General features: G+C 40.0%; 1 long non-coding RNA gene across 1 annotated transcript; it reads right to left on the bottom strand.

Moving 5' to 3' along the window:
* Window positions 1–1,058: 1,058 nt before the first annotated feature.
* Window positions 1,059–5,845, bottom strand: LOC131402034 (uncharacterized). The gene is made up of 3 exons (XR_009218209.1): window positions 5,778–5,845; window positions 5,587–5,694; window positions 1,059–1,450 (listed from the first exon to the last, which is right to left on the bottom strand). It is a non-coding gene; the product is annotated as an uncharacterized LOC131402034 (long non-coding RNA).
* Window positions 5,846–15,424: the final 9,579 nt, after the last annotated feature.

Consider the following 15,424-nt stretch of genomic DNA (forward strand, 5'->3'; position numbering starts at 1 on the left):
CAACACAGTTAGATGACAGGAAGAAATGAAGGCAATGGAAAAGAGTCCCTGCTGTAAGCTCTTTAAAGACGAAATGGATTTCCGTTAACATTACAGGGTTGTCTACAGTTTGATTTGATGGTAACTTACCCTGTAAACAATAGTCTGTAATATTTAATAACTCTGCTATAAAAGTACATATAATACACTTTTCTGATACATAGAAGCTATTCAAATCTCATTAGGTTATTCCCTTATGTTCACTTACAATTTCAAAACGCATTCAAGACACAATTTTAGGCAAATAAAGATAACTATTAAGGTAAAAAAATAAGCCAAGAGTTTGATTTATACTTAGGAAATACAACTTCTATTTATCCTTCACCTTGATGGAATTTAACTCTTTGTTTCCAATTAGTTAGAGCTATGATTATAGCTACAGTAGGTGACAGTCATGGCTGACTGATAAAAGATATTTTTTAAATAGACACTGACTGAAAGAAAATAATAATACATAAGGTAGACATCAAACATGCCCTTCCCTATCTAAGTGGTTTTGAACCCACCTGCAACAATAAATAACTCTACTTTTCTCCCTTATAGGTTCCTGAAATTGCTCGATTCTAATAAAACATAATAATAAAAGGTAGTCCCCAAACTCCATTTGTTTAAAATCCAGTAAGGAAGACAAGAAAAACAAAAACTTAAGAAGTTAAGTGACTATAAAGTGTTATGCAATTAACTAAGAAAACAAATATCACAAGCGAGAAGCACTAGAGTTAAAAGGAAGGACTGCTCAACCTGGATTACAAGCAGAAGCAATAGGGAGGCCTCGTGGAAAACGTAAGATGGGAGGGAGCCGTGAAGTCAGAAACCCACTTAGAGGGACCAAACAAAGGCAATGCTCTGAGTCAGGAGGGACTTGGTATATTTAGAAGACAACTGGGGAAAAGCAGGGTGAGAACTTGACCAGATCATAGTATGCTCTGCACGCCAGACTAAGACAGAACTGGATTCTGCGGGAACTAAGGAGTCACTGGTAATTTCTGAGCAGAGAAACAACAAAGTTTCCAGTGTTGTGTTCTAGGAAGAGTAACCTGACAAGGATATAGACAGAGTGTAGTAACTTTCAAGAAGATACAAAGAGCTAACTATTTTTATTACAAAAACAATACCCAATTACCGGAAAAAATTCAAATAGCTAAGTGCTACCCGGCCCCTCTGGCCCATCAAGTGTATCCCCTCAGACTCTAGAGCTTAGAAAGGACTTCTTTAAAACTGACACCAGCATTCTTTCTCCAGGTAAGAGGCAGCTGGGTAGACATTACGTCCCTAACAAACTACTGGATAAGGAATAAAAAGCTATCTTCCTCCCAAATTGTAAATGTATGTTATTGCCAATCTGATGAAATTAATTAAAACTCACCTTCATTCTCTTTCTCTTTTCTTTCTGTCGTCTTCTAAAACTGTCCTAAAAGTATAAAATCCACATATTCTGTCAAATAATTACACAAAAATGTAAGAGTTAAACATTACCAGGAATGATTTGGGAGACAAAGTTTTAAAGGAAGACCCCAGAAACGTAACTAATTAAACTAGGCAATGGACTATATGTTCAAAATGTTGCTTATCAGAACTTTAGATAGACAGAGATCATTCTAAATTGAGTTTAGATACAATTTAATTATGCCTCTTAATTTTTTTCAGATATTTTTTGATATCATTTCAGGAAAGAATGCAAGAGTCATAACAAAGACCCTCTGTTTTACCCTGGAGCAAGTAGCCCACCAATACGGAGAAGATACAAATAAGTAACTCCCCACTTACTTTGGGCCACTCAAAGGCCTCCTTTACCCCAGAAAGCATTCCTCCCACGCCCAAGTTTCTGTGAGCATCAAGGCACTGAAACGACAGCTACAGTGGCCAGGGCTGCTGCTGTGGACTGAAACAGGGGCCAGCAGGTCCTGTACTGACCGTCATTCTATCAGCAGCTGCACTTTCATCACTTCCAAGTCAGTACTGCCACCTGCAATATAACACCCTATTGAGATCTGAAATTTGTGCTTTGTGCCAGGAGAGGGGCTGAATGCTGGATACATGGTGGCTGACGACCTTAAAACCTCCTAAGACAGCAACACCACCAATTTCTTTAATCAAGCTTTTGCCCCATCTTTAAACTTATCTAGGTCACCAATGACCCACAGACTGTGAGATCCATTACACAGTTTTCAGTCCGTATCTGACCGTGACTCTTCCTTCTTGATCCGTGCTCTTCACTTGGCTTCCAGGACACTACACTCACCCGGTTCTCCTCTTTCACTCTTGCTGAATGCCCTCACTCCTCAACTTCCCAACACCTTAATACTGGCGTTCCTCTTCACCCAGTACTTGGACCTCTCACTCTCATGGGAGTAATCATCCAGTCTCACGGCTTTAAACACCATCTACGTGCTGATGACTCCCCAGTCAGGACCTCTCCCCACTCAACATCTCCACTTGGGTGTACAAACTTCACATGCCCCAAATGGCATCCCCACCCCTAGCTTTGTGCCTCCCAGTCTTCTTTATCACAGTAGCTCAGACCATTTTTCAATTGCTCAGACAAAATGCTTTGGAGTCATTCTTAATAGCTTTCCTTCTCTCACCCCTAGCATTTAATTCACCAGCCAAATCCACTAGTTTTACCTTCAAAACATGTTCAGAATCCAATTACCTCTTATCAATCTCCACTGCCACCATGTTGGCTCCCTTGGATTATCGCAAAAGAGTCTAATTGGGCTCACTGTTTCTATCTTTGCCTCCATACAGTTAGTCTCAACAGGGCAGCTAGAGTGATCCTTTTATAATATGTGTCAGATCTTGTCACTTTTATACTCAAAACCCTCCACTGATGCAGAGTGAAAGCTCAAGTTCTTATAATGACCTATAGGGTCCTACCAGATCTGGCCCTCCACCATCTTTCTGACCTCCTCTCCTACCCCTACTACTTCCCCTTTGCTTCCTCTGTGCCTGCCACACTGGCTCCTTGCTGTTCCCTGAACATCCTGGGTAAGCTCCTGCCCTAGAGCCTTTGCACTGGCTATTCCTTCTGTCTGAAATGCTCTTCCTGCAAACACCTGCATGATTACTCCCTCATATCCTTCAAAGTCATCTGTCAGTGAGGCCTTCTCTAGTCATCTTTTCTAGAACTGCAATGCCCTCACGTCCACCTTCCCAGATATTTCCTCATCTGCTTTTTTCTTCACAGCACTTATCACTCTCTAACACATTACACACTTTACTTAGTTTTTGTGTTTATTGTCCATCTCTCGCGGAAGAATATCAGCTCCGTGAGGTCAGGAATTTTTGTCTGCTTTTTTCTTTTGTTTTTTGTTGTATCAGTAACACTCAGAATACTATTTGGCACACGGTAAACACTTAATAAATATATGCTGAATAAATGAAGAAGATTTGCAAGACAAAAGGCAAACATCAAAGCTCATAACATAAAAAGCATCATATTTCTGACCTAACTGCTCAACTTTAATAATAAATATTGATGTATTCCTCTTTTACCATGTATTCTGCTGGTCAGTTAAATACCTATTTCTAAGGGTGGTAGTTACACATAAGCAAAATAGGTACACCTGGTGGGACTTTACTGATCTTTAATTTTTGTGTGCTGTGAACTTCTTTGGAAGTCTGTCAAAAGCCGGAGACACACTTCCTGGGAAAATACACATACCTAGATACTATTATATTGAATTTCTGAGGGTTCATAAATTTCACCGATGTCCAACTATGCTGACAAACATCATATGATGTCAGGGATACCAAAAACGATCCAAAGCTTTAAAATGCCCTCTCTGCCAGGCCAGCTGGAAACTTTAGTACTCAAATCTGAAGCACTCTGGTATCTATCAAATCCCATACATCCCACTCTAATGGCAAATATCACCAATACTTAATAGTACAGAGTAACCTAAAACCACATAAAAGGACTGTTCTAACGTGAGGCTTTTACACCAAGTACTACACCGTATGTGTAGTTTTTTCTTAAGCATAAATGGCAGCAGGTCAGGTGGAGCCACCATAATTGTTGAAGGCTTAGTTAAAAATGGCTGTCCTGATAGACATTTGATATCCTAGTCCTGATAGACATTTGATATCCTAGACAAAGTCAGTTATGCTATTTAAATTTTACATGTGAAAAATTCTTGCTATCACAGAACATTACCAAGTACCAAAGGCTTTAAAAAGAACACTTACAGTCTACTCACACTGGTATATAAAATGGTACCCAAGGTTCTAAAAAAGAGATCACTAGCTATAGCATACAAAGCTGAAGAAAATATAAAATCTTGTCAGATGCAATGACATGTTTTAATCTGTTAGGAGATAATGAAGCAATGTAGCAATATTATTATGTTGCTATTTGCTCAAAATAGCCATATGACTTTTTATAAAATCAGTTTCTAAAAGGATTTCCTTCACTCTCTTTCTAAAAAGCTACTATCTGCTCATTTTACCCACTGCTTGCCTCCCTTGCCACTCTTGCACAATCACCCTGCAACCTACTCTGCCTCCAGGCTACTGCCCCTCCACCCCACTAACTCTTCAGGACCTCTGAACCCCTGGCCATGGATTAGGGGCCTATCTCACTCTGACGCCTCCGGCAGCACCAGTGGCTTCTCATCTCTTCAGGGATTTCCTCCCACCTCTCTAGAACTGACTCCCCTTTCTCCTTAACATCTATGCTTCTTAAGGTTTCTGTTGGAGGCACTTGAACTCCATACAAAGCTCCAGGGATTTCAACTTCACACTCATGACGTGAAGTATTCTGCTAATGTTCTCAAATCTCCTTCCAAAAGACTTCTGCCCTGAGCTTTACACATATCCATCTAACTGCTTCACGGACTTTTCTCCTCTCAGGTGTCCTGTGACACCTCCAACTCTGTATCTCCAAAATGAACCTCAATTTCTACCTTGTCCTCACCCCAACCTGCTCTACCCCCACTGCTTGCTGTCTCATGAACGGCCCAACCACACTCCCAACTGTCCAAGCCAGACTGGACTTCTCACCTAAGCACTCACTCCATCATATGTCATCAATTTCCAAGTGCTTTATTATTTTATTTCTTTCTTTTATGTTTAATTGCTTACTCAGAGCTGCAACCCTCTGCCTAGACTGATGCTATCTAACCCAGAGGCCCCTACACTCCACTACCAGAGTACAGAGTTTCTAGGTCTTCACCTGACTTCCACAGCATCAACATTTCCTATAAAACATGGCATCCACTAGTTCATTCCCAGCATTCTCCCAGTCTTGGAACCCTCATTTCACATCCCGTTGATCAGACACGTGTTTGGATTTTTATCTTAATCAGGATTATGAAGAGAGAAAAAAACTACAGTGCAATTCACACAGCGTGCAATACACAGTTCCACACAGCAAGCATCACAGCCTTTATAAAATAATCAAAGCACTGGCCACTCATGATTACATTGGCGTTTGATACACTATAATAATATAACAATGCATTCAAAGAGGTTAAAAGTACAATCATAGGATCATCACAGCATATTAGAGACAGGAGCAATTTAGCTACTGCAATAGAAACACTTTACCTCATCATCCTTTCTCTTTTTAAAAATGCTATCCTCAACTTCACCAACTGCTAACATGATCATCTGTACTCTTTGCAGATTGACATAACCACTTTCTGTAAGGTAACCCTGTAAGTGATAAAATACATGTAAAATGATCTTCTTATAAAAGCAAATACTTCTGTTTTGAAATTATTCAAGAATGAACTCACCCCAGTTTTGTGAACCACATTTTTGTATATGTTAACCAAATGGTCAATTGCACCTTCCGTGCCACCAGGAAACAAACATTATGTATTAGGACCAGTACGCACTGTAAGCAAGAAGGCTACAACAGTAGTTTAAAAACCCACACAAACACACATACCGAATCTCTAACAATGGCAGGTGAGGAAGGAAGTCATTTCCCACAAAGAAGCACATGAAGACCCAGTCATCAGTGCTCCTCTCGACATCAAATGTGAGCGGTAGGCTGGCCATGGTGAGCTCTCTTTCCAAATACTACAACCAAAAAGGAATGCTGCCATTAAAGCTATGAAATGGCACTCTGCTTTAGAGGGCTGATTCCAATGATTATTGCTACATACCTCACGAAGAACATCAAGACGAAGGAAGATAAACTCTCCTTCTGCACAAGGAAGACTATCTGCAAGTTCATCATGCTGCAACAAAAGGACTAAAGATTAAACAAGTCTACTCTAAACCCTGTAATTTGTTTCCAGCCAAACGAACATTATAGCTTTTTTTAAAGCAAGATCCATTTTAATATTACAAGTACTAAATAAAAAAAGAACTCACCAAACCATTTTAAAAATAAAAATTACCCATAATCCCAATCATACCTAGACCAGGGATCGGCAAATGTTTTTTGCAAAGGGCCAGATAGTAAATATATATATTTTAGCCTGTGCGGGACACACAGGGTCTCAATTGCATATTCTTTCATGTTTTATTTCATTTTTACAACCTTTTAAAAATATAAAAACCAGGGCCGGCCCCCTGCATAGTGCTTAAGTTTGGCATGCTCCGCTTTAGCGGCCAGGGTTCGCAGGTTCGGATCCTAGGCGTAGACCTACACCACTAGTCAGCCGTGCTGTGGCGGCAACCCACATATAACATAGAGGAAGACTGGCACAGATGTTAGTTCACGGCTAATCTTCCTTTAAAAGTAAAAAATAAAAAAAAAAGTAAAAACCATTCTTAGCTCACAGGCCAAATCTACAGGGCTGGAGTTTGCCAATCTCTGACGGATAGCCAACCAGTATTTTGATGTGTATGCCTCTAGACCCTTCTCTGTGAGCATACAGTATATTTCTTACCTGCTCTTTTCACTCACTATGTCTTTTAAAGAGGTACCATATTCTTAAAACAGATAGAAACCTCTTTAGAGACTGGATATAATCAAGTGAACCCAAAATATGCAGAAACTAGGAGTAACTTAAAAGTATCAATGAGTTTAAAGTATCAACAAGTTTAATATATTTGATTTGTAGTTCCTTTTAAGAATAACCATTTGAAACATTACTTGTACAAACAAATCATGTGCCATAGACATTATTACCTATGAGACTTAAGCCTCGTATACTTACAAGCTATGTTAGAAAAAGTGGAGAGTAGAAAGAATGAGCACATGCATGCTTTTGAATGTGTCTTTAAAGAGTTTTCAAAGACACATTTCTATGAGAGGGAACAGAGAAAGTAGGTAAAAAATCTAATCAAAAATAGTCCTCTCTTTATTTTAAAAATGAAGCAACCTGAATATATTTAATGCTGTTCAATTACACACTTAAAAATAGTTAAAATGGTATATTTTGTATTATATATTACAACATAAATGTACCTTGAAAATATAATGCTAAGTGAAAGAAGCCAGCCAAAAAAAACCCTATACTATATGATTCTATTCATAGGAAAGTCAGAATAGGGAAATCTATACAGACAAAAAGTAGCTTAGTGGTTGCTTAGGGATGGGGTAAACAGGGTAGGGGATAAAGGGATGGTAGCTGAAGGGTTCAGGCTTCTTTTTGAGGTGATGAAAATATTCTAAAATTTACTGTGGTGATGGTTACACACATCTGCGAATATATTTAAAAAACCCACTGAATTATAAACTTTAAATGGGGGAATTGTATGGTATGGAATCACATCTCAATAAAGCTGCCTCAAAAATGTAGTAGCCCGCTCCAAAAAAAAACATCATAGTGAAGAAAGCAGAATGTAGGGTCAGGGAGCAACATCGCTTTTGTTCATTATTAATCCTTCCTGCCCTTAAAGCCATGCCTGCCTGTTTGCAAAAAAAAAAAAAAAAAAGGACTAAATGAAGTAGACGAGTGGAGTGACAGGAAAAAAGCAGGGTAGGAAACCTGGATTTCACCACATGAAAAGAGCACAATTCTACACTATGCAATGTCACCAAAAATTAGACATAAAAATATCCTCACTTATACCTGCACATACAAACTACTAAAAACTAATTTACCAAATAAATTTCTGAAACATCAAATGAGTCTGTGTTAAGGCATTGTTTGAAGAACTTAACTTGTATTAATTGATTTAACCCACACAACCACCCTAGGTGGTACATACATAGCTGATCTTCATTATTTACAAGTTTCATATTTGTGAATTCACCTACTCACTAAAATTTTTTTGGAATCCCAAATCAGTATTTGCAGCATTCTCATGGTCATTCGCAAACATGAGCAGAGCAGTGAAAAATTTCAGTCTATCAACACACACGTTCCAGTTGAGGTCAAACAAGGTGACACTCTGCCTTATTTCAGCTCTCATACAGAAATGACCAGAGGATAGAGATGGTAGGGAGCAGTGCGGTGTAATGCAAGAAGCTCCAGTTCTTTCGAGTTTAGGAGAGTTTAAGTCATTTTCCCAAGATCAGAAAGCTAACGAATGGAGGACTGTATGAGCCAAGGACACAAAGTGAAGAAATTGATGGTTAAATGAATTAATAGTTAAAAGGCTAAAAAAAGAGATAAAACGAGATCATAAAAAATACTTAAACCAAAAGAAGAAGAAATGGAGAAGGGAAACAAAAAACAGATGAGACAGAAAACAAACAGTAAGATGACAGATTTAAATCTAACCATATCAATAATCACATTCAACGTAAATGTTCTAAATGCCCCAATTACAAGGCAGAGATTGTGAAAACAGTGTGGCAGTTCCTCAAAAAGGTAAACATGGAATTACCATATGATGTAGCAACTCCACTCATAGGTATATACCCAAAGAAATTAAAGCAGGAATCACTCACAGGTATACACCCAAAGCATTGATGTGGCATACAGATACTTGTCCACCAATGATCACAGCAGCATTATTCACAACAGTCAAAAGGTAAAAATAACCCGTGTCCAAACAAAATGTGATAAACACATACACATGGGATATTAGTCAACCTTAAAGAGGAATGAAACTCTGATATATGCTAAACATGGATGAAACTAGAAAATATGCTAAGTGAAATAAGCCAGACACAAAATGCCAAATACTATATCATTCCACTCATCTTAGGTACCTAGAATAGGCAAATTCATAAGACAGAAGGTAGGGGAGAAGGGAGAACGGGGAATTATTGTGTAATGGGTATAGAGCTTCTGTTTAGGATGATGAAAAAGTTACAGAAATGAAGAGTCACAATGGTTTCACAATATTGTAAATGTACTTAATGTCACTGAATTCTAAACCTTATAAAGGTTAAAATGGCAATTTTTATGTTGCGTATATTTTGCCACAATAAAAAAAAAGGGCAGAGATCATCAAACTATAAAAAAGCAAGACCCAAGTGTATGTTGTCTACAAAAACAAACACTTCAAATATAAAGACACAAACAGGCTAAAAGTAAAAGGATGGGAATAGACCATGCTAGCACTAGTCAAAAGATCTGGCTACATTAATATTGGACAAAGTAGACTGCAGAGCAAAGAATATTACCAGGGATAAAGAGGACCGCTTTATAACGATAAAGGAGTCCATTCATCAAGAAGACATAACAATCCTAAGCATTTATGTACCTAATAAAAGAGCTTCAAAATGCAAGGAGCAAAAAACAATGGAACTAAAAGAAGAAACAGACAAATCCAAAAAATTATAATGGGAGATTTCCACACCCCTACCAATAATTGACAGAACAAGGAGACAGAAAATCAGTAAATGTTGTTCAAGTCTTTCATATCCTATCAACAAACGTGATAACATTTATAGAACACTCCACCCAATAACAGCAGCACATAGATCCTTTTAAAGTCAAAATGAAACATTTACCAAGACCATATCCTGGGCCATACAACAAATCAGATAAGCTTTTAAAAGATTCAAATTATGCAAAGCATGTTCTCTGACAGGGGAACTAAATTAGAAATCAATAACAGAAAAAAAGTCTGGAAAATCCCCCAAATAATTGAAAATTAAATAATACTCTTCTAAATAAGCAATGGGCCAAAGAAGAAGTCAAAGAGGATATCAGGAAATATTTGTTACTGAATGAAAATGAAAACACAACATGTCATTATTTGTGGCATAGAGTTGAAACAGTATCTAGAAGGCTGTTTATGGCACTCAACACCTTTATTAGAGAAAATGCAATGTACCAAAGCAATGACCTAAGTTTCCACCTTAAGAAATAAGGACAAGAAACGCAAGCTAAACACAAAGTGAGCGTAAGAAACAAATAAGAGCAGAAGTTGATGAAAAAGAAAACAGAAAAACAACAGAGAAAAAAATCAATGAAACCAAAAGCTAGTTCTTTGAGATCAGTCTAGCCAGACTATTAATGGAACAAAAGAGAAAAGACAAAATTAGTATCAGAAATAAGAGAGGTGACATCACCACATTTGCTATCAATAGTAAAAGGATAATAAGGAATACTATGAACAACTTTTGTCAACACATTTGACTACTCAGATGAAATGGACAAAACCTGTGAAAGTTAAAAATTACAACAGCTGATTCCAAAAGAAACAGACAATCTGAATGGCTCTATATCTACTAAAGAAATTGAATTTGTAGACAAAAACCTTCCCCCAAAACTTCAGGCCCAGAAAGCTTCACTGGTGAATTCTACCAAATATTTAAGCAAGAAATAACACCAATTCTAGACACACCCTTCCAGAAAACTGGGGAGGGTATATACCACGCAGCTCAATCTGAGGCCAAGGTTACCCAAAAACTAAAACTAGACAAAGACATTTCAAGAACACTACAGACAAATATCCTTTTTGAACATAAATGTAAAAATGTAAATGAAGAAATCTTTAGCAAAATGAATCCAACAGTATATAAAAATAATATAGCATGACCAAGTGGGATTTACCCAAGGAATGCAAGGCGAGTTTAACATTTCAAAATCAATGTAATTCATCATATTAAAAAACTAAAAACAGAAACCATGGGATGAATTAAAACTATAAAACATCTCTAAGAAAACACAAGAGAGAATCTTATTGACCTTGGCTTTGGCAAAGATTGTTAAATACAATACAAAGAGCGGAAATATAAAAAAAAATATATAAAACAGACTTCATTAAAATTAAAAACTTCTGTTCTTTGCACTGGTAAGACGTAAAAAGGTAAGCCACAGAGTAGGAGAAAATACCTGCAAAAGATATATCAACACGTAAGAAACTCTACAATTCAATAAGACAAACAACCCAACTTAAAAATGAGCAAAAGATCTGAATAGACACCTTGCTTGAGAAGATATACAGCACGCAAATAAGCACCTGAAAAGATGGTCAACACCATCTGTCATCAGGCAAATGAAAATTAAAACGACAATGAGATAACACTAGACTAGAACAGCTAAAACTAAAAAAGACTAACCAGACTAAGTGCTGGAGAGGGAGTGGAGCAACTAGAACCTGCACACATGCTGGCGGCAATGTAAAATCGTACAACCACTTTGGAAAACAGCTTGGCAAGTTTTTAAATAATCACACACCTACCACACAATTCAACCATTTCACTCCTGAGTATTTTCTCTAAAGAAATGAAAGCACATGTCCACACAAAGACTTGTACACCAATGTTCACAGAAGTTTTTTTGTTTAATAGCCCAAAACTGGAAACAATCCAAATGTTCCTCCATCAGGTGAAGGAACAAACAAAATGTGATACACGCACAACACAGAATACTACTCAAAAATAACAAGAAATGAACTATTGATATATGGAAGAACATGGGTGAATTTCAAAATAATTATTCTGAATGAAAGTAACTGAGCCAGGTAAAACAAAGAGTACATATTATATAATTCCATGTACATAAAATTGTAGAAAATGAAAACTTATCTACAGAGTCAGAAATAAATCAGTGGTTGACTAACGACAGGCAGCACACAGTTGTAGGGAGGAATAACAAAGGGCCAGAAGGCATGTTTTAGAGGTGACGCTCATTATCTTGATTATGGTGATGATTTCATGGATGTACACATATCTCAAAATGTATTAAACTGTACACTTTAAATATGTGCAGTTTGTTGTAGGTCAATAATACCTCAATAAAGCTGCAAGAGGAGGAGGAGAGGGGGGAGAACAGAGAGACAAAAGAAAAAGAAATCACTCTAGGAGGACCAGGATCCAGAGTTCAGAGAGGGCAGTGTAAAAGGAGGTCAAGAAACAATCAAGGAGCATTCCTTAGAACTGAAGAACACAAGTTCTCAGCCTCAGAGTCAGCCAAGCACCGATCAAAATAAACTGAAATTTAAAAAAATTCTATAGCTAAGTACATAATCATGAACACTTAGACTACCAAGGATAAAGATCTTGAAAAAGTTCAGAAAAAAAAATAGATCAACTACAAAAGAACGAAAGCAGAACATAAAAATTAAGAGCATGGCCTTCCTGATTTTGACAATGGCTCTGCCATGTATTCAGCCAAGTCACCCTGAGTACATTACTTAACCCCACTGTGCTTCAGTTTTCTCATATGTAATAGTAATAATAGTAAGTAGTAGTAGTCATGTGGTTGTTATGAGAATTTAATAAATTAATCTATAAAGTGCCTAGAACAGTGCCTGGTATGTGTTCAATACTACATAAGTATCGGTTAAATAAATAAATCACATTAACATTCAACTTCTCATCAAAGGGCCGGCCCGGTGGTGCAACCAGTTAAGTGCTAGCACTCCGCTGCGGTGGCCCGGGGTTCGCCAGTTTGGACCCCGGGCGGGCACCGACGCACCGCTTGGCAAGCCATGCTGTGGCAGCGTCCCATATAAAGTGGAGGAAGATGGGCACGCATGTTAGCCCAGGGCCAGTCTTCCTTAGCAAAAAGGGGAGGATTGGCAGATGTTAGCTCAGGGCCGGTCTTCCTCACAAAAAAAAAAAAAACTCATCAAAAATACTGGATGACGTAAGTCAAAAGAACAGCACTTTCAAAGATTTGAGGGAAACTAATTTGCAAGCTCAAACTTGATGCCTAGCTAATGACCACTCATGTGTACAAGGGTAGAACAGATTCAGAAAACTCACAGCCCGCACAGCATTTCTTAAGAATTCAATTGAGAATAAAAACCAAGGAAGGATTTGGGCCAAGAAAGATGATCAGAAAATAGTACCCTCAACTGAAGAAAGGAATTTTTAAAAATCTCAGGAAGCAGCTTTCCAGCAAGCCTTAAAGAACCAGGTGTGACAGCAACAGAAATAAAGACCTCAAGAAGGAGTCTCCAAGAAGAAAGAGGACTTGATAGAATACCTAATAAACAGCGAGTTTGGATGTGGAACCGTATAAAGAGGAAAAGAGAAACAGAACACCAAGAAAAAGACAAAAGTAGCACAAGAAAAGAAACAGTATCACAGCATAACTTGAATCTGGAAAGTGACAAGAATTTACAATACTATTTGATTTTTCAGCTTTTAAAACAATCCCATATATAGCCAAAGCCCTGACAATTTAATTTGGGATGCCAACAAGGCAAAAGGACAGCTGGCAAGCTTGGGGTGAAGAGTAAGAGCAGCAGAGGTAGAAAAGCTAATACCTAACCTTAGAAAGTGAGAAGTCAAGGGATACTTTAAATAGAAGACGTAATAAAAAAGACACATTACTCAAAGTTATAAAGCTTACCAAGAGAAGAAATAAAGACAGTGATTTACTATTAGGAATGGGGCAGGGGATGCCGCATGAGTGACGCAATCCTCTTCCATCATAGCTAGAATTCAATAGATAGATCCAAAACCAATAAATCAGGCATAATCATGATATCTAGAGACAGAACCAAAACAGTTAAAAATGGTTATCTCTACAGAGTAGAAATGGGATGAGATGGAAGTCAAGTTTGATGGAAGTTTTAAAAACAAAGGAAACCAGCATTCAGTTTAACACTTTCTCTTTGGGAAAAACACAAGGAATACTGAAACTGCCGTCAAAACAAGGCTTTCGGTTCCTCCTGGATAGGAGCTAAGTAAAAATCAAGATCTCACCAACCTCAGCAAAAGAATGCAGTTCACTGTGACTGACGGGCACTTCCTTCAGAAACGAAGGGGCGAGGGGCATGAAGCGCCGCTGAACCTTCCCAATCCAGAAATTCCAAGCACAAAATCGAACTCGGACGGGATCACGGGAACGATAAAGAGAAAACTCAATAATGGCCAGAAGTCGACATACACATTAACAAACAAACAACAAAGTATTTAAGTGCATCCAGGAACTCTGAAAATTTCAACAAGCCTTCTGTCCAGCAGTCGGGGCACCTAGAGAAGGGGGCACTTATGAGACTTCTATCTCGTCCTAGACGTTTCTCAGATGCTGCTTTCACCGTAGAATCTAAAACAGCAACAAAAGTCCTTTCACACCAGGAGAAAACCTTTCGAGCACGGGCAGTAAACAACAAAAAGCTCGCCGCGGGGGGTGACTTTACAAGGCTGTGAGAGGCTGGGCTCAACACGTGCGCCTCGCTCTCCAGCTAACTCAGCGGACCAGGCGTGCGCAGCCCAACACCTTCGAGCCTGTTCTGAAACCCGAAACGCGCTGCGCCGAGAGGAAACAGCCGCGGGCGGGGCCTTCCGGGCCGGAAACAGCGGGCAGGGAGGAGCCGCCCTCCAGCGAGCACAGACCCCGCTCGGCCCTCGCCCCGCCGAGGCCGCTCTCCCAGGGCCCCGACAACGAGTGTCGGCGACCAACCGCGTGTCGGGCCGCGGCCGCCCGCGGGGCCCACAGAGCAGCGCGGGCCCCGGCGCGGCACCCCGGGGACAGGCGGCGGGTCCCGAGGGCCGCGGCCGAGACGCGCTGGGGCTCCGGGCTTGCCGCCAGGCGCCTCCTCACCTTCTCTTCCACGCAGTCGACAATGATGGACGGGGACTTGCGGCTGAGCCAGCGAGAGAAAGCCGGGCCTCCCATAGCAGCGGCGCGGCCCCGACAAACGTAACCAGACAGACAGGCGGGAGCGGCAGCCGCGGCACCGGGACTTCCTCCCACGTGCGCGCCGTCGACGGAAGTGATGTCACGGCGCCGCCGCCGCAGGGGAAGCCGGGAAGGAGGCTCCGGGCCGGGCTGGTTGTCGGATTCCGGGTTCTACGGCTGACCGGGTGGTGGGGGCTGCGGCTGGCCTCGCTTGCGGCGTTAGCTTTCAGTGGTGCCAGCCCTGAAGCCCAGGTCGACCTCATGTGAGTCGCGGGGAATCCCGGGCTGCGCCGGCGTCTTGCTTCCCCAGCCCTCGGCTTCCACTGGGGCGGGATCCCCGTGCTCCACAGGCGCCCGGGGAGGTAGGTCTTCCTTGCCGGTTTGATCACCTCCTTTTTCTCACCCATCTCAATTCAGAGTAGAATCAAAGCATCTGAACACACTCATTATTTCTATGTCCTGGTTTCTCCCGGTTTTGTGCCACAGTACGTACTTGGACCATG

This window comes from Diceros bicornis, assembly GCF_020826845.1.
Source record: "Diceros bicornis minor isolate mBicDic1 chromosome 3 unlocalized genomic scaffold, mDicBic1.mat.cur SUPER_3_unloc_1, whole genome shotgun sequence".
Classification (NCBI taxonomy): domain Eukaryota; kingdom Metazoa; phylum Chordata; class Mammalia; order Perissodactyla; family Rhinocerotidae; genus Diceros; species Diceros bicornis.